At 45.7% G+C, this 19,148-nt stretch overlaps 1 long non-coding RNA gene across 1 annotated transcript in view; it reads left to right on the top strand.

Annotated features, from left to right (window-relative positions):
* Window positions 1-15,599, top strand: part of LOC121013667 (uncharacterized) — a 38,116-nt gene extending 22,517 nt beyond the window's left edge. The window contains exons 3-4 of the long non-coding RNA XR_005782830.1: window positions 1,324-1,451; window positions 14,392-15,599. This is a non-coding gene — a long non-coding RNA (uncharacterized LOC121013667). The remainder of the gene's footprint in view (window positions 1-1,323; window positions 1,452-14,391) is intronic.
* The last annotated feature ends 3,549 nt before the right edge of the window (window positions 15,600-19,148 follow it).

The following is a 19,148-nucleotide window of genomic DNA, read 5'->3' as shown; positions in this document are numbered from 1 at the left end:
CAATAATCACTGTGCCGTATATTAGCTCTCCAGAACTTACTCATCGTGTAACCGCAAGTTTGTTCCCTTTGACCGACATCTTCCCATCCCCCCACCCCTTAGCCCCTGACAACTATCATTCTAGTCTGCGTTTCTAGGAGCTCAGCTTCTTCGGATTCAAATATAAGTGACACCACTTATTTATCTCTCTTCATTTAACTTTTTTCACTTAGCATAATGCCCTCAGGGCCCATCCGTGTTGTTGCAAAAGGCAGGCTGTCCTTCTTTCCCATGGTGGACTAAACTTCCATTGTGTGTGTATGTGTGTGTGTCACGTCTTCTTTATCCATTCATCTCTTGACGGGCACTTAGGTTCTTTCCATATCTTGGCTGCAAGAAACGCGAGAGTGCAGTTACCTCTTCCAGGTCCTGATTTCATTTCCGCTGGATAAATACCCAGAATCGGAACCGCTGGATCATATGGCATTTCTATTTTTAATTTTTGCGGGGGACCTCCGTACTGTTTTCCGTGGTGGTGGCACCCACTGACATTCCCACCAATGGTGCACGAGCTTTCAACCTCTCCACATCCTTGTCAACGCTTAGTAGCCATCCTAATGGCGTAAGGTGCTATCTCATCATGGTTTACCATGCTGGGGAGAGCTGGGGGAATCCATGGTGAACTTAGAAGATATTAGAGATCACATCCTTTGACCACATTTCTAGTAGAACATCGAGTATCCGGACCATTCTACAATACTGCCAGATACCCCAACTGTGGTGATCCGGATTGAGTTCGCACAAAATGTCCGCTTGTCAAGTGGGACTGTAAGAATCCTAGATCTCACTTAACACCGCATTTTGTTCACGACTCAAAGGCTACAGGCAAGAAAAAGGCACAAACAGAACATTCTTTTCCCGCTGGGTCCTCAAACCACCAGCTGCCAAACGATGTCCCTCCTCCCGCATTAAGACACATTTTGGTGTCTGAGCAGCTGATGAGTTTTAAGCCGTGTGGACGACTGCTCTCAAAGAAGGCTGCATCTGTTTGGAGCCTCGTGGCTTTTTTAATTCATTAACTATGCAGGTAGGAAATGTTTACCTGAATACCCCATTCTCTAGGAAGCCACACCCCTTAATCCAAAAAGTACACGTTTATTTACAATACCCAATCCAAACAGAGCCGGGGATTCCCGTTGAAAACATTTTTTACATAGTCCTTCCCCATATCTTTCTCCTCCTAAATATCACTGCCGGGATTATAGGGAGGTCTGGCCGAGGCGTCTCAGGGAAGGAGTGAATTACAGGCCTGTGCTAACCCTTTTTCTCCCATTTCATCCCCAGGACTCAGATATGACCTTGCCCGCTGACCTCCCTCCTAGTCACTTCCATGCACGCCCAGGAACCTGCCCACGGGCTCTGGCTCCAGGACTCCATAGCTTATCCTTTCCCGAAGCCTTCATCCCATAGAGGTAAGATCACCCTGTCCTTAACACAGCTAGGCTTGTGCTTGCTACTCGGCATTTCAAAACGAAACCATATTTTGTTTAGATATATACATAAACGTGTGAAATCTGTAAAAAAACAAAACAAAAACAAAAACCAGCAAGGGACTGATGAACCCAAAGTAAGGTAAATGTTTACTTCAAACGTGGGAGGGAGGGGTATGATTAGGGAAGGATGCACAGGAGGCATTTTTTTTTTAAGTTTATTTATTTATATTGAGTGAGGGAGAGAGTGTGTATGGGAGGGGGCAGAGAGAGAGAGAGAATCCCAAGCAGGCTCCGCACCATCAGGGCCGTCGGCATGGAGCCTGACGCAGGGCTCGAACTCACAAACTGCGGGATCATGACCTGAGCTAAAATCAAGAGTCAGACCCTCAGCCGACTGAGACCCCCAGGTGCCCCTTTACAGAAGCCTTCTAAAAGAAGAAGATCTAATTCTTCTCCAGGATATTGTGGACCCGGAGCTTTACTGGTTTTCCAACTGTACAATTTTATGCTCTTCTCGATGCATGATACGTTTTACGATAAAAACGATTGAATTAATTATAATTTCCTGGCATCATTTCAGTAGTGAGAGGCGTGTCAGTGAATTCGTTTGGAAGCAAGCCCGTCCCTTTGACATGCGTGTTCTGTGAGATGTTCCCCAAAGTCACCATAGGATGGAGGGGGTAGTGAAGGAAAAAAACCCTAACCCAGGAAAAGGCAAGGCCCCTGACAGTCTGCCCTACCTGCCACCATAGCTGTGCTTCAGAGGACAAGCCACTTACTCTCTCTGGTCATCAGTTGCTCATCTGCAAAATGGGATACTAATAGCAGGATAGTAGGGAATATGGGTCAGCTGCTGCCTTCATGGAACTTAGCAATCGTTGGGACAGAGAGACAAGTACATGTAGGTTCTACGCGTACTAGAATGGGACAAGCAAGAGGTACAGTGGGAGCAGAGAGAAGGGATGTCTACACTTTGAAATTAAGGCGGTGCCACATATGAAATATGTGCTATAGGATTTTTAAGGGAAGTTCTATACTTTAGGGTTTAAATAGGACGCTGCAGAAATTGTAACTTGCAAAATACGGCTAAAGGATCACTCTTGCTTCCTACCCCCACGCGGCCTGCATACCCACCTCGATGACATTACTTTTCACTCTTCAGTGCATCGATCCGTGTGTTTGTCTCTCCCACTGGATCATGGCCTCCCCGAGGGCAGGGGTTTGTGTTACTTATCTTTGTATCAGAGATGCTTGGCATAGACATTGCTGTTTCCCAAGGACTGCGAATCAAGTGTCGCCCTTTTATCATGGCCTCTCCCTACCTCCGGTCCCTCTCTGTCTCTCTAGTCTCTTCTCACACCGCCGTCCCCTGCTCAGTACACTCCAGACACTCTGGCCCTCCTTCTGTCCCTTGATCATGCCGAGCTCATTTTCACCCAGGGCCTTTGCACTTGCTGGGGACTCCTCCTGGAGTGCTCTTGCCTCGTCTCGTTCAGCTCAGCTTACATGTTGTCTCCCAGAACCTTTTTTCCTGTCTTCCCACCTGTCCCCTTGGCCCTATTATCTCAATTTATTTTCTCCAAAGTATTTGTACTACCTGTAATTAGATGATGTATTTACGTTTTATTTGTGGTCTCTCTCCTCCATCAGAGGAGTGGAAGGACCTCCAGCGTCTGTCCTGTCGTTTCTGCCGTATCTCCGTTAGCTAAGCTATTGTCTAGCATACGGTAGGTACTCAATAAATTTTTTGAATAAGCAAACTCGTGGACAGGTATTCTATAACTATTTCTGTAACTGAGATGAAGTAATGTCTTCCCGAAGAATTTTGCAATGAAGAAAATGGACTCAAGATTAGTATGCTAATATAGTGCCTGACACATAGGAAGCACTCAATAAATATTTATCCACTGAATGAATATACAGAATACATAAATAGCTCTTGCAAACCAATTTAAAAAACCCAAAGCCAATATATAAATTAGCAAAGGAAGACCTTTTAGAACTAATGGGTTTAGCAAGGTTGCAGGATTCAAGGTCAATATACAAAAATCAATTGTATTTTGGGGCACCTGGGTGGCTCAGAAGGTTAAGTGTCTGACTCTTGATCTCAGCTCAGGTGTTGATCTCAGGGTCATGAGTTGAAGCCCTGCATTGGGCCCCATGCCGGGCATGAAGCCTACTTAAAAAGAGAAAACCAAAACATAGAGCCGAATTGACTGAAAGACACGTATCCTGTTCATTGTTAAATGTCTGTCCTCCCTAAATTGATCTATCCGTTCAACATAATCCTTATCAAAATCTCAGCAGGATATTCTTATAGGTGTCAACAAGCTGATTCTAAAAATGACGTGAGAAGGCAAAGGAATTAGGATAGTCAGTACATTTCTGAAAAAGAGGAACGGACGGGAGGAGGCAGGCCACCTGATTTCAAGAGTTGCTATAAAAAGCCAGTAATTGAGACAGTGTGGAATTGGCAAAAGGATGGACCTATAGATGAACGAAACAGAACACAGAGCCCAGAACCTGACGCGTACGTTATTGATCAACTGATATTTTTTACAGAGATGCAAAGGCAACAGAGAAAGATAGCCTTTTCAACAAAAATAGTACTTGAATAGGACATCCATGTGCAAAAAGAATGAGCCTTGACCCGTGTCGTGCACGGTATGCAAAAATTAATTAAAAATACATCAGAGAGGAGTGCCCGACTGGCTCATTCAGGAGAACGTGTGACGTTTGATCTCGGGGTTGTGAGTTCGAGTCCCATGTTGGGGGTAGGGATTATGTAAATAAAAAAAGGTTTTTTAACCTAAAAAAATAAAACATAAAAATACATCATAGACCTAAAATGCAAACCTGAAAATACAAAACTTTTGGAAGATAACATGCAAAAAAAGAATTCTTGTGACTTGGGGTTCTGGGAAGATTTCTTAGCTATGTTACCAGAAATATGATCCACAAAAGAACAAGCTGATGAATTTGAACATCATCAAAGTTAAGAACTTCTGCTCTGCAAAAGACACCTCAGGGAATGAAAAGACAAGCTAAAGACTGGGAGAAAACATTTGCAAATCACGTATCCACCACAGGACTTAGATCCGTGATCTGTAAAGAGTTCACAAAAGTCAAGAATAAGAGAACAAAACCCCATTTTTAGAATAGCCAAAAGATTTGGATAGACACTTGATCCAAGAGGATATATGTGTGGTGACAGGTGGTAACCACATGTAACATGATGAGCCTTTTGTAATGGATAGAATTGTCCCATCACTATGTGTGCACCTAAAACGAATGTAACATTGTATGTCAACTCTCCTTCAATTAAAAATGTTTTTTTTTATTGGAAAAGAAATAGTTGCTATTAAAAAAAAGAGGACATATGGATGGAAAGTAGTCACATGAAGAGATGCCTCTCACCATTAGGTGTTATGAAAATGTAAATTGAAACTACAATGAAATGCAGTTTTACATACGCCATTTTGGAAATATACGTCTGATAGCTCCCAACGGTGTAGAAGTTGGGGAGAAACCAAAAGTCTTGGGCCCTGTTAGTAGGTGTGTCAATTAGAATGATCTCTTTAGCTTGAAGTTTGGCACCATTAGGTGGAGGATTCGTATACCCCAGGACCCATCAATTCCACTCCTAGACAGATCGAGAAAAACACGTGAAGTTGTGCACAAGAAAGGTGCACAGGAACGTTCGGGACAGCATTGTGTAGTAACGGGGGAAAACGTAGAAGATATGAAGCAGGAGAGTGTATAAATTGTGGTTTGCCCGTACAACAGTGTATCATTTTGCGGGAGTTACCAAACCATAGCTCTTGGGTCCAATCCAGCCCGATGCCTGTATGTGTAAATAAACCTTTATTGAAACTCAGCCACCCCATTCCTTGACGTGTTGTCTCTGGCTGCTTTCATATTACAGTGGCATTGGGAAGTGCTTGCAACAGAGACTGTATGGCCCACAAAGCCTACAGTATTGACTGTTTGGTTTTTATAAGGAGTTTGTGGGTGCTTGCTATACAGCGATGCAAAGAGATGAATCGGAGATACATATACCGTATCAGTCAGGGTTCACCCAGAGAAACAGAACCAGTGGGAACCAGAGGGAGACATACGGTAAGAGGTCTATTGCCAGAAATTGGCTCATACAACCGTGGACCTGGCCAGACAAGTCTGAAATCCACAGCACACGTCATCGGGAAAGACAGACTGGAACAGCCGCGTGCGAGCTCAAGCTGCTGTCCACAGATGGAATTTCTTCCTCTTCAGAGAAGCCTCGGCTCTCCTCTTAATGTCCTTCAACCGATGGATCGCATCGGGTCCACCCAAATTATCTAGGAAAATCTCCTTGACTCGAAGACAGCTGATTGTGGACTTTAAAGCACATCTATAAGATACCTGCCTAGTAACACGTAGGTGAGTGTTTCATGGAGTAAGTGGGGAGTGTAGCCAAGTTGACACATAAAAGCAACCATCGTGCGTGTCAACAAAGAAAATCTTGTAAATAGAATGCTGAGCACCAGCAACACAAAGTTGCCCCATGATATGTGAGGTATGGGAAACCTTTACATAAAAGCTTTAAACAAGCAAACAAGAGAACAAAGGTGATGGATACATGGCTCTATCAAACCATGTGAAGCAATGATAAACAGCTACTTTTGATCCCGACTGCCACCAGTGGGAAAGGAAAGGGATGGAAGTAAGGGTGGGTGTATGGAACCTGAGATTTTTATATATTCATTTATTTTTAAAGTTTACTTATTTTTGAGAGAGAGAGAGAGAGCATGAGCAGGGGAGGGGCAGAGAGAGGGGGAGTCACTGAATCTGAAGCAGGCTCCAGGCTCCGAGCTGTCAGCACAGAGCCTGAGGCGGGGCTCAAACTCACGAACCATGAGATCATGACCTGAGCCACAGTAGGATGCTTAACCGACTGAACCACCCAGGCGCCCCTATCCGTGATTTTTTTTTTAAAGGTATAACACTCCAAAGCAAGTAAGGCTTTTAAAAAATCTTGCTAAGTTTGGTCTTGCTATTGCAATTGTTTATTGTATCATTGTTTTTTTAAAGTTCTTTTTAATGTTTATTTATTTTTGAGAGAGAGACAGAGCACAAGTGGGGGAGGGGTAGAGAGAGAGGGAGACACAGAATCCGAAGCAGGCTCCAGGCTCTGAGCTGTCAGCACAGCTGACAGGGGGACTTGAACCCACGAATTGCGAGATCATGCCCTGAGCCGAAGTCAGACGCTTAACCAACTGAGCCACCCAGCGCCCAAATTGTATTATTGTTAATACCTGTGTGTGTGTTTGCAATCTTCCACAATACTTTTTTTTTTTTTAATTTTTTTTTCAACGTTTTATTTATTTTTGGGACAGAGAGAGACAGAGCATGAACGGGGGAGGGGCAGAGAGAGAGGGAGACACAGAATCGGAAACAGGCTCCAGGCTCCGAGCCATCAGCCCAGAGCCTGACGCGGGGCTCGAACTCCCGGACCGCGAGATCGTGACCTGGCTGAAGTCGGACGCTTAACCGACTGCGCCACCCAGGCGCCCCTCACAATACTTTTTTTGAAATCATAATGATTGCCCCTCTTCAGACAAGCCTGAAAAGCATGTTCACACTGGATAGTCAAGTTTGAATTAGAACCCCACTGGATAGGATCAGAGAATAGAAGCTTCTATTTTTCCCCTAAATGCCAGATACACCTTGGGTGGCTGCTTTGGGGATTTTTTTTTTTTCATAGATCAGTGTCTTAGGGAATGAGCCTCACCTCTTGGGAGCTAAGTCCGGAAAATCATGGTGTTCATGGTACTCTAAGCCTGTGCCCAGCGGAGAGCACAGAGCAGGGTGTGAGTCATTCTTACTGGAGCACTGACCTTGGCTGACCTCCACAGTGTCGAGGTCTATAGCCAAACAGAACTCCTCACTTAAGGAACTAGAGATAAAGAGGCGGGTGGCCAGTCACATGGCACACGGCCCCTGTTGGAATGAGACTTGTCACACCCCCCAGGGGGCTTTCAGCAGGACCTGCCCATGCATTCACAAGCTAAGGCACACGGTGCTGAGACACCCGGTGCTGAGGGTTCTTCCTGAACAACGTCAGATGACTTCTGATTTCCTAAGTGGTGTTAATGTTTTTTTATGCTTATTTATTTTTGAGAGAGAGAGAGAGAGAGAGAGCACGAGCAGGGGAGGGACAGAGAAAGAGGGAGACACAAATCTGAAGCAGGCTCCAGACTCTGAGCTGTCAGCACAGAACCTGACGTGGGGCTCAAACTCACAAACTGCGAAATTCTGAAGCGGTTTAATACACAGACCCGGAGAATACAACCTGCCACATGCCTGCAGCAGTGGACCGACTGACGTTTCATACGGCATACCAACATAAGTCTTTTTGTGAAAATTAACTCTGTTTTTACCGTGAAAAAGAATTCGTGTCTTTGCAGAAATTCAGCATATCTGAAAAAGCAAGAGAGGAGAAAATATTAGTCTCCCAAGAATATCCTGATACTATGGTGGTGGCAGTCTTTGTTTTTCTTCGCCATATGTATGTATATTTTCCTGCACTGAAGTCATCCTTTCCATAATGATTATTGACCAGCTACTGCGTGCCACGCTTTCTTCTGGGCGCTAGAGATATATAAATGAACCAAACAATCAGAGGGTCCTTGCTCTTAAGGAGCTAAGAGTGAGGAGGGCCAACCATAGACGAGTAAATGCGTTAAGACACAAGAGAAATGTGGATAATATGTGGTGTAATGAAAAAAATAACGCCGGATGACACTGCAGACTTATAATGTGCTGTTCTAAGCCCTTCACTTCATCAGTATTATTACATCCGGTAAAACTTGTGCATCTGCGCGCGCTTTAGAGGGAAGGTGGTTACCGTAAATCTTGGAGTACAATGGTCAGAGAAATGCTCTTGGAGGAGATGACTGAGGAGTGGAGGTGCACCTGAACAGAATCTTACAGCCTGGGGGTTAGGAGCCTTCTAGCAGAGGGCGCGAGAAGTTCAAGTTCCCTGAAGAGAAAATAGATCAGCGTGTTGGTGAAACATAAAGCAAAAGACAAGTATGGCTGGAATTTGGAGACGAGAGGGACAGAGTTGTGACCCCACGGATGCGTATTTTGTGATCAGGCCGTGGAGGGCCCTGAAGTCCACAGGAAAGGCGTTCCAGTTTTATTCTATGATACTGGAAAGTCTTTGGAAGATTTTAAGCAGCAGAGTGATAAAATGCGCTATCTATCGCCTTAAAGATCACGGGGCGCAGCGTTTGGCACATGGATTTGAAGGAGGCAAGAGCCAACACAAGGCGATCAGTTCAAAGGTCCCTGTGGTCGTCCAAGCAAGAGGCTGTGGCTCCTCGGACGAGGGTTATGGCAGAACAGACGAACAGAAGACGAGCCAGTTAGGATTTTGTGAAGGTGACACTGTTTTTAAAGTTCTAGGTAGGCCATTTATTTTGCTGCACTTTATAAAATAAGGACTTGAAATTTCTTCTGAAACAGAATTTTCAATTACGGAATTACGGAAACCAAATTGGAGAACAAGCAGGGGAGCCTGCGAATGATACGTCCCAGGAAGATGGCAGGGTGACCCTAGGACTGCCTTCCTTGGACGCTCCGAGGAAATTTTGAAAGCGGCAGAACGAGGCAAGTTTCTCCAGCTGTTCCCCCCCACACACCCATTTTACCCCCTATTTTCATGGTCTCATTTCGGTATGAGTAAAGGACAGCTTTTGTTACAGCTGCTACTCATGCGACAGCGGAGACAATTAGCTGACACATCTCCTGTGCCTGACTTGCCAGCATCCTACAGACACAATCTGAAGGTCAGGGACCCTCTTTACTACAACTTTGCCTGCCTTAAGTCCGTGGAAAGTTGAAGGCAGCTACAGGCAGGGCTTTACCAAAGGCTAGAGCACCTGCATTATTGGTTGTTAGAAAGAAGCCGCTCCTGCACCTTACTATCTACAGTAATGATGCCAGATTTTTTTTTTTTCAAGCCTCCCTTGTAGCGAGATTGCCAATCTCAGAGTATCGTCTTGGTCCTTAAATTTTCTCTCTAATGACCACAGGATGGCTGCCTCTGTTTTCCAACTAGACTTGGCTACCATCTGGGTTTTTCTGATTGAATCCTCATGATGTAATTTAACCCAGCCCTCCATTCTCTATATTTCCTATAAAGTTGTAAACCCCAACACACGTAATCCTGACAACAACTGAGACAGGGCCATCAATGGGCCCGCTTTACGGAGGAATAAACTGAGGCACAGAAACGTTCCATTCCAGAGGTCATAAAGCCAGCGTTTGAATGCAAGCAGATGCTTTTAGCCTGCATACTGAGCACAAAGAAGTATATCAGAAAAACACCAAGGCAAGTCCCCATGGTCGAGCATTCTCTGCGAACAGATTACTGGCGGGTTTTGTAAGCCTAGAAATCGATTAACTCAATTAGCAACAGTTACTGAGTATCCGTAGTGCGTGCTGGGCTAAGCTGTGGGATACAAAGGTGGACCAGACCATGCTGAAGATGATGAGGGCTATTATGTGGAGAGCCTGCTGTGTACCGAGCCCCATGCTAGGTGCTGTGGAGACAGTGATGATGGTCACAAAGTGAATTTCCTGTTGGAGCTCATTCTTATGCAAGATATACGGTGTGTTAAATGTTGTAATGGGCATTGTTCAGAGCTGTGCAGTCCAATCCGGGGTCACGTGTGGCTACTTAATTACAATTCAATAAAAATTTAAAATTTAGTCCCTCAGGTGCACTGGCCACCTTTTTTTTTCCTAAACATTTTTATTTTCAAGGTGTTTGGAACCCATTGCCACATTTTTCCCCCAAAGAGTTTTGCCAATTCATACACACAAAAGCAATTCACTATAATAAGTGCCTGCCGCGAGCTGGTCCTTGGGAATAAAAGGCAGATCCTCGTGTAAATTCCAGTTTTTCCACATCCTCGCCAGCATTGGGCTTGAGTTTTCTTTTTTTAAAAAATTTTATTATTTTCTTAATATATTTTTTTGTCAAATTGGCTAACATACAGCATGTAAAGTGTGCTCTTGGTTTTTGGGGTCGATTCCCGTGGTTCATCGCTTCCGTACATCCAGTGCTCATCCCAACAGGTGCCCTCCTCAATGCCCATCACCCACTTTCCCCTCTCCCCTACCCCCTATCAACCCTCAGTTTGTTCTCAGTATTTAAGAGTCTCCTATGGTTTGCCTCCCTCCGTCTCTGTAACTTTTTTTGCCCCCCCTCCCCTCCCCCATGGTTCTCTGTTATGTTTCTCAGGATCCACATATGGGTGAAAACATATGGTATCTGTCTTTCTCTGCCTGACTTATTTCACTTAGCATAATACCCTCCAGTTCCATCCACGTTGCTGCAAATGGCAGGATTTCATTCTTTCTCATTGCCAAGTAGTATTCCATCGTGTATATAACCCACATCTTCTTTATCCATTCATCAGTTGATGGACGTTTAGGCTCTTTCCATAATTTGGCTGTTGTTGATAGCGCTGCTATAAACATTGGGGTACATGTGCCCTTGCGTCCTTTGGATAAATTCCTAGTAGTGCTATTGCTCGGTCATAGGGTCGTTCTATCTTTAATGTTTTGAGGAGCCTCCATGCTGTTTTCCAGAGAGGCTGCGCCAGTTTGCGCTCCCAGCGCAAGAGGGTTCGCGCTTCTCCACATCCTCACCAGCATCTGTAGTTTCATTTTAGCCACTCTGACCCGTGTGAGGTGGTATCTCACTGTGGCTTTGATTTGTATCTCCCTGCTGATGAGTGACGTCGAGCATTGTTTCGTGTGTCTGTTGGCCATCTGGATATCTTTGGAAAAGTGTCTACTCGTGTCTTCTGCCCATTTCTTCAGTGGATTATTTGTTTCTCGGGTGTTGCGTTTGGCAAATTCTTTACAGATTTTGGATACTAACCCTTTATCTGGTATATCATTTGCAAACATCTCTTCCCATTCCATCGGTGCCTTTTCATTTTGTTGATTGTTTCCTTTGCTCTGCACGGCCCCCTTTGAAAGTGCTTTAGTTTTTTTAAGGGCATGTTACTTTTTCCTTTTAAAAACAAGCAAGCAGGGGCGCCTGGGTGGCGCAGTCGGTTAAGCGTCCGACTTCAGCCAGGTCACGATCTCGCCGTCCGTGGGTTCGAGCCCCGCGTCGGGCTCTGGGCTGATGGCTCAGAGCCTGGAGCCTGTTTCCGATTCTGTGTCTCCTTCTCTCTCTGCCCCTCCCCCGTTCATGCTCTGTCTCTCTCTGTCCCAAAAATAAATAAAACGTTGAAAAAAATTAAAAAAAAAAAAAAACAAGCAAGCAAACAAACAAGCCTGCTTTATTGAGGTGAATTTGTATGCCATTCAATTCACCCATTTCAAATGTATAATTTGATGGTTTTCATTATAATCACAGAGTTCTACATCCGTCATTGCCATCAATTTTAGAACATTTTCATCCTTCTCTCCGTAAATCTAGCATCCATTAGCATTCATTCCCCATTTCCCCACCAAGTCCACCGCTCCCCAGCCCCAGGCAACCACTAACCCACTTTCTGTCTGTGTAGATCTGCCCATTCTGAACATTTCCTAGAAATGCCATCAAACAATGGGGCCTTTTGTAACTGGCTGTTTTCAGTTAGCATAATGTGTTCAAGGTTCATCCATGCAGTAGCACGTATCGGTGCCTCATTCCTTTTCACTGTTGAATAATATTCCGTTATGTGGATGTATTCCATTTTGTTCATCCATTCTTCAGTTGATGGAGATTTGGGGTGTTTTCACCTTTTGACTCTTGTGAATAACGCCATGTAAACTCTCATGGGGACATGTGTTTTCATTTCTCTTAGGTGTGCACCTGACAGTGAAATTGCTGGGTCATAGGGTAACTCTGTGTTTAACGTTTTGAGGAACTGTCAGACTCTTTTTTTTTTTAATTTTTTTTAACATTTATTTTTGAGACAGAGAGAGACAGAGCATGAACAGGAGAGGGGCACAGAGAGAGGGAGACACAGAATCTGAAACAGGCTCCAGGCTCTGAGCTGTCAGCACAGAGCCCGACGCGGGGCTCGAACTCACGGGCCGTGAGATCATGACCTGAGCTGAAGTCGGATGCCCAACCGACCGAGCCACCCAGGCGCCCCAGAGGAAGTCAGACTCTTTTCCAAAGTGGTTGTACCTTTTTATATTCCCACCAGCAGGGTATATGGGCTCTGGTTTCTTCCTATCCTTATTAACACCTGTTATTATGTTTTCTGATTCTAGCCATCCAATAGGTGTGAAGCGATGCTCATGGTGGGTTTGATTGACATTTTCCTAGTGGCTAATAGCACTGAGTATTTGCTCACATGCTTATTAGCCATTTGTATACCTTCTTTGAAAACAAAGTGTCTATTCCCATCCTCTGCCCTGTGCATATGTTATTTTCAGCTAAAAATAGAGTATAAAATGTTGTAAAGCATAGTGAGCAAATACTAAATGCTGGGGATGGTCGTCTCTGGGGAAAGAAAATGGAGTCATTTCTTTTTTGCTTTTGTCAATTTTTACAACACACGTAAGCTTTTGTCATTGTCAGATATTAGATATTTTCCCCAATTCTTTGTCTTTTCTGATGTGAAAAAGTAGCACAAGATTGTTTTTGTTTGTTTGTTTTTTTTTAAGTAGAGACAATATTAACCTGAAGGTAACAGTAGCTAACACTTCAGCAGATGTCCCTCCAGGACATTTTTCTAGACTTTCTGTACTTGTATGAGGCTGCAGAATACACGCAAGTTCACGTGATGCCTTTTGTTCTAATCGTATCATAAACGAGCCCTTGCATATTAAGTAAACCTCTTGAACTGTGTCTTCTGAAAGTCTCTAGAAAAAAAAAAAAAGTCATGTTATATCTCTTGGTGTGCAGAATGGTCCTGAAAAAGGGCGTCTTTCCCACGGTCCTGACTTTAAAATGAAGGGCAAAAAACGAAGGCGCACACGGACACGCTCTGTCCCCCAACCCTTGGCAACCGCAAGCGCGGTAGAGCTTGGGGAGCATGTAGCCCGTCCTTTGCTTCAGTCGGACCCTCCCCCTGCTTCACGCAGGGAAGGACAGAGAGGAGCCTTACACAGTCCGAGCGAGCTGGGCGGCTGTCCAAAATTTTCTAACTCCCATCTCCATGGCGTGGCTGTGCTTTTTGACTTAAAGTGTTTGTAAATCCCCACCACACTCTAAACTCCCATATTTTTTCCTCAAGGATTATTTGTGCGAGGAAAAAAAACCACATTCCTCGTGCTTGCCCCATCCTCTTTCTCATGAAGTCACCTGGGCCGTCCGGACAGGCTGACTGCAGACAGAGCTGTGCTTCTTTTTGTCTTTCTTTTCCCCCCTCCCAAAGGCTCCAGAGATTCCAGTGGCAGTGGCTTCAAAAGCTGATGGCACAGATTCCATTTTCTCCCACAATAACGGAATCGACAGCACTCTTGGCTAGAAGACACCTTGACACTTGCTTCAAGTGCTCGATTCTCGGTAACAATAAAAGCTGTGGACTCTTTACGTTCCCGTGCGTGTCCACAAACATTTCCAAGACAGGGTTGCCGTCCCCCAACCCCCCACATCCTAGGCTGCTTCCAACCTAGACACTCAGGGAAAACACTAAGAAACAAGAATAGAAGAAATCTGACGGCTGAAGACCCTCCCCTCAGCTCGCAAGCAGAGCTGTGCGAGAATAAGTTTAACGTGAAATGATTTGTCTTTATTCGGCACATCGGGGAGAGACTATAGTGTTCTCTCCTTCCCAGGCACAGGGCTGAAACAGATTTTTCCGGGCGTCTTGCTGGTGGGTGTTATGAAGGCCCAAGTCTGACCAGCGGAACGTGGGCAGATGCGATGTTTATCCCTGACATCTTAAATCCTTTGCCCTCTTGTCTAATTCAGCGGGCATTTGGGAATCGACGGTTGACCATTATGGTGCCACAAGATGGAAAGACCCAGGGTCCCCGAATGACCGCGTGAAGCCAATTCTGCCACCAAACTGTGTTGAACAGAGACATGAACGAGCAACGAACCTTTACTGCATTAATCCACATTGGTTGTATCTTAAAGCAGTTGGCATAGCCTGCTTAATAGATTTCCTTTTTCTATCCCTCATCCCAGCAAAACGTTCTAGGTTGCCGGGACAGCTTGTGGACCGTGTGCTTAAAGAGATGTCAGGGTAAGCGTTCCATTTTGCTAGCCAAGCATTCACACGTCACCAAGAGACGAGGCTAGCCGGTGAGGTTCTGCCGAAATGCTTCCAAGTCAGGGAAGCCCCTGCATTTTTTGAGAAATAAAAGGAAAAATGAAGGTTGTCCTCCTGGTGCGTTCACACCGTGAGGTGTCACAGAGACCTTGAGACGTCTTAATGTGGGCTTTTGCCGGGTGACGAAAGTGAACACCCCCTTCTCTTCCACAAGTATTTATTGTGTGGTTAGCATCATGCCCCCCATCTCGCCTCAGAAAGCAAGTCTGAGAAATTCAAGAGTTGGCCCCGGACGCTGCCCCTCCATGCAGGGGGGACCTCAGATGGTGCATGACAAGTGAACTGCAGGAATGTGTCAGCTACGCCGACGTGATGTCTCGGGTGGACGGCTACTGCCTGTATTCAGGGAGCTTATGTGTCTCTTGTATCCATTCCCTTCCCTTCCCGGGAGACTCCATTATTTCTTGGTACTCTTTCTAGACCTGTCACCCTTTCGTGGTGACCCATCATATAGGTTCGCTATTGATGAGAACTGTTTTCAGTGTTGCAAGGAGGTCAAAAACAAACAGTATTTCCCGGGTTAGAACAAAGAAGGCTTTGGCTTGAATGAACTTTTGCTTAGTCACGAAGAACCCAGGGCCCGGCTCTGCTCTGGGGATAAGATGGCAGCCTGGGTTTCACTCCTGGTTCCACAGTTGGATTTTGCGAGTTTTACAACACACTGTTTCTCGGGGCGTAAGAGTCGCGATGCAGTTTGAGGAGTTTTGAGTGACACGACTGATGTATTTCAGCCTCTTTTCCCTACTTCAAGCTCCCCCCCCCTTTTTTTTAAAGTTTATTCATTTATTTTGAGAGAGACAGAGAGAGAGAGTGCAAGTGGGAGAGGAGCAGAGACAGAGGGGGACAGAGGATCGGAAGTGGGCTCTGTGCTGAGAGCAGACGGCCTGATGAGGGGCTCGAACTCACAAGCCCGAGATCCTGACCTGAGTCAAAGGCAGGTGCTTAACGGACTGAACCACGCTGGTGCCCCCCCCCCCACCTTCAAGCTTTTAAACCTCTCTTATTAAGCCTCTCCAACCCAAAGAATGTTTCTTACTCTCTTATGCAGACCTTGACCTTCGGCTTCCTGAGAAGCCACACTCAGACCTGATGTACCAAATGTGTGTATACATTTTGTGTGCCTTTACTTTCTAACTGCTGCAGGGTTTTCTGTGCTGCCGTCCCCTCTCTGTTCTTTTCCTTCATTCTCCCCTCCGTTCTGACACTGTCTCGTTTTTCTTGTTCACTCTTCCAACCAAACCCCATTAAGTCTATGCTGGTTTGTTTTTTGTGGTTTTTTTTTTTTTTTTTGTAACTTCTGGGCAAAGTGAAAACTCACCTAGAAAAGCTACCCACGTGAGTCTGGTGGTAACAGGAAAAAGACGCCACGGAGACAAGGAGTAAGTGAACACAGAAAACAGATCGTACGGGCCGGTGGAAATTCGGCTGGAGGTTTTCACGGCCTGTGCCTGTTTTTAGACGCGAAGGCAACGGAACATCAAATGTTTTCTTCATCTTAGGGTTTCCCCCCCCCACCCCCAGCATGAACCTTTAATCGGCAGCCGTTTTCTTTGGGGAGTTATTCATGTACATATGTTTTTTGCGCGATGCCCATCTCAACGCGTATCATTTAATAAGTGAAATAGGGCGTGCAGCTGCTACGGGGGCATGTTTTCTACCTAAAAAAAAAAAAAGTTAGGAAAAAAGTAGTGAGGTAGTGGGAGTTGGCCGAGGTACACGTGTACTTCCTGCAAAGGGTTCCGCGTCCTTGACTCTTCACCCAGCTCAAGCCTTGGCACCGAATGTGCTACAGAAGGGGTCTAATGACCGGAGACCGTTAGGTTTCCAAGTGACCTTTCCGAGCCTCCTGTCTCACACTCTCGGGATACAGACCAGGAATCTCAACCCAAGAGAGGATGCAGACTTCACTGGTATGGGGACAGAGTTGTGAGGAGAAAACAGCCACTGGGGCTCCTCGCTCGGTGTTCTTCTCAAGCCTGAGAGGAAGGAGGGACAGAAGGCGGATGGGAATGAGGAAGCAACGAAGCAACAGGAAAAGAGAGCCCAACCTCCGGGAAAGGGAAGATGGTCCAGGAGAGAAAGAAAGGGACTTGGGGCTGAGGTGCCCAAGCCTTTGCTAACCTGAAAAGTAAACTCAAAGTCAGAGATCAGAGGGTCCCCAGGGGGGAACCGGTCCTCTGAAATGAGCATCTCACATTGTGCAGGGGAGTCGGCGAAGCATTTGGTTTGTCTGCTTAGAAAGGAAGTTTCTAGAAAGAGAAGGCATTGTGATGTTAAGATGACCCTTCAGAAGCTGTGAAGGCTGTAGTCTCTACTCTCCTACCGTTTGATGCCCCTGGAGGCTAGGCATGCCTTCCATGTGGATGCTTGAGTGGTTTCTTTCTAGTTGGAGAATTAATGGCAGACCAAGTTGCTAGATCTACCTACGGCCGATCAATGCTTCGCAGATTCCCTCTGGCCATCCTTTCTGGATCTCCCTTAGATATCACTAATGAAAAAGTCAAATACGCGTTGAGCAACCTAGAAGAACCCACACTTCCTCATTTCATAGAAAGGTCCAGAACGGAATTGTAACTAGCCCCCAATCCCCCATAGCTTAGAAGAATGTATCCAATGTGGTACCACAATCACCCTAAAACATAGCGGGCAGGATAGTCTCACCAAAATGGCTGCGACCAGGCCGCTTTATCCCTGTACGTGCACGCTGCCCCGCAAAATGTAGGGTGTATTTCCCCTCCCCTTGAACCCGGTTGCTCCTGTGACTGCTGTAACCAATAGAATGAAGCAGAAGTAGCATTCTACAACTTCCACGCTCAGTACCAAAGTTCCAGTTCCTCCCTCCTGGACGCCAGCTGCCGTGTAAGGAGTCTGACCCCCTTGCTGAAAAGACCACATGCTTTGGAAGCCACATGGAAAGAGACAGGGGGCACAGATGTGTGAGTGAAGCCTTCTCAGACCTTCCAGCAGCTGGCTGGTTGCAGCCAAGTGAGTGACACTAGCCTGTGCCCAGCTGACTCAGAATCATGAGAAATAGTAAATGGAGGTTGCTTTTGGGTTTTGGTTTTGGGGTGGCTTGTCATGCAGTGATGGAGGACTGAAGCGACCGCTTAAAAGAGGCACCATGCATTATTTTTCACGGACCTGGGAGTCGGGGGCGGAGGGGTGGTTCTGCAGATCTAGACCGAGCCTGGCCAACCTCATCTGGACCTGCCTGGGCCTCTGCAGCCTGTGGAGGCCACTCCTCGCCAGTCAAGGGTGGCCTCAGCCGTGATGACTCATCTCTGTAGCACAGGGTCTTTTATCCTTTAATGGAGTTGTCCTGCGGCGGTGGCAGAGTGCCAAGAACAAGAGCAAAAATGCACAAACTTTTTAACAAATAAACTTTTCAGGGGGCGCCTGGGTGGCTCCGTTGGTTGAGCGTCAGACTTCGGCTCAGGTCACGATCTCACGGTTTGTGGGTTGGAGCCCGGCGTGGGGCTCTGTGCTGATGGCTCAGAGTCTGGAGCCTGCTTGGGATTCCATGTCTCCCTGTGTCTCTTGCCCCTCCCTCGCTCGTACTCTGTCTCTCTCAAAAATAAACATTAAAAAAATTGTTTTAAATAACAAACTTTTCAAGAACAGTTTTAGATTCACAAAACAACTGAGGGGAAGGTGCAGAGATTTCCCGTATCTTCCCTGCCTGTCCCCCACATGCTGAGCCGCCCCCCTGTATTAACACCCCCCCACCAAGAGTGGTACCTTTGCTATGGTTGGTGAACCTACGTTGACACATCATTATCAGCCAAAGGTCACAGTTAGGAATGTGTGCTGTACAGTTTACGGTTCGGACAAATGTATAATGACAAGTATCCACCACTGTGGTATCGAAACAGAGTAGTTTCACTGCCCTAGGAATCCTCCTTGCTCTACTCTTCAAACCTCCTCACCTCCAACTCCTGGAAACCACCGATCTTTTTCCTATCTCCATAGTTTTGCCTTTTCCAGACTATATGACCGGAATCAAACAATGTGTAGCCTTTTCAGATTGGCTTCTTTCACTTAGCAATATGTATTTAGATTTCCCCTTGTTCTTCTCCTAGCTTGATAGCTCATTTCTTTTTAGCCTTAAACAACATTCCATTGTCTGGATGTGCCAGTTCGTTTATCTGTTCATCTACGAATGAACCTCTTGGTTACTTCCAAATTTTGTCCAAATTATGAATAAAGCTGCTAAAAACTCTGTGTGTAGGTGTTTGTTTTTGTTTTTTTTCAGGATGCTATTTTTTTTAAATGTAATTTATTGTCATGTTGGCTAACTTATAGAGCATACAGTGTGTTCTTGGTTTTGGGGGTAGATTCCTGTAATTCGCTGCTTACATACAACACCCAGTGCTCATCCCAACAAGTGCCCTCC

This window comes from Herpailurus yagouaroundi, unplaced genomic scaffold (assembly GCF_014898765.1).
Source record: "Herpailurus yagouaroundi ecotype Mexico unplaced genomic scaffold, PumYag 199, whole genome shotgun sequence".
NCBI lineage: Eukaryota > Metazoa > Chordata > Mammalia > Carnivora > Felidae > Herpailurus > Herpailurus yagouaroundi.
The sequence above is the reverse complement of the archived record's forward strand: the minus strand, read 5'-3'. Positions and strand labels throughout refer to the sequence as shown.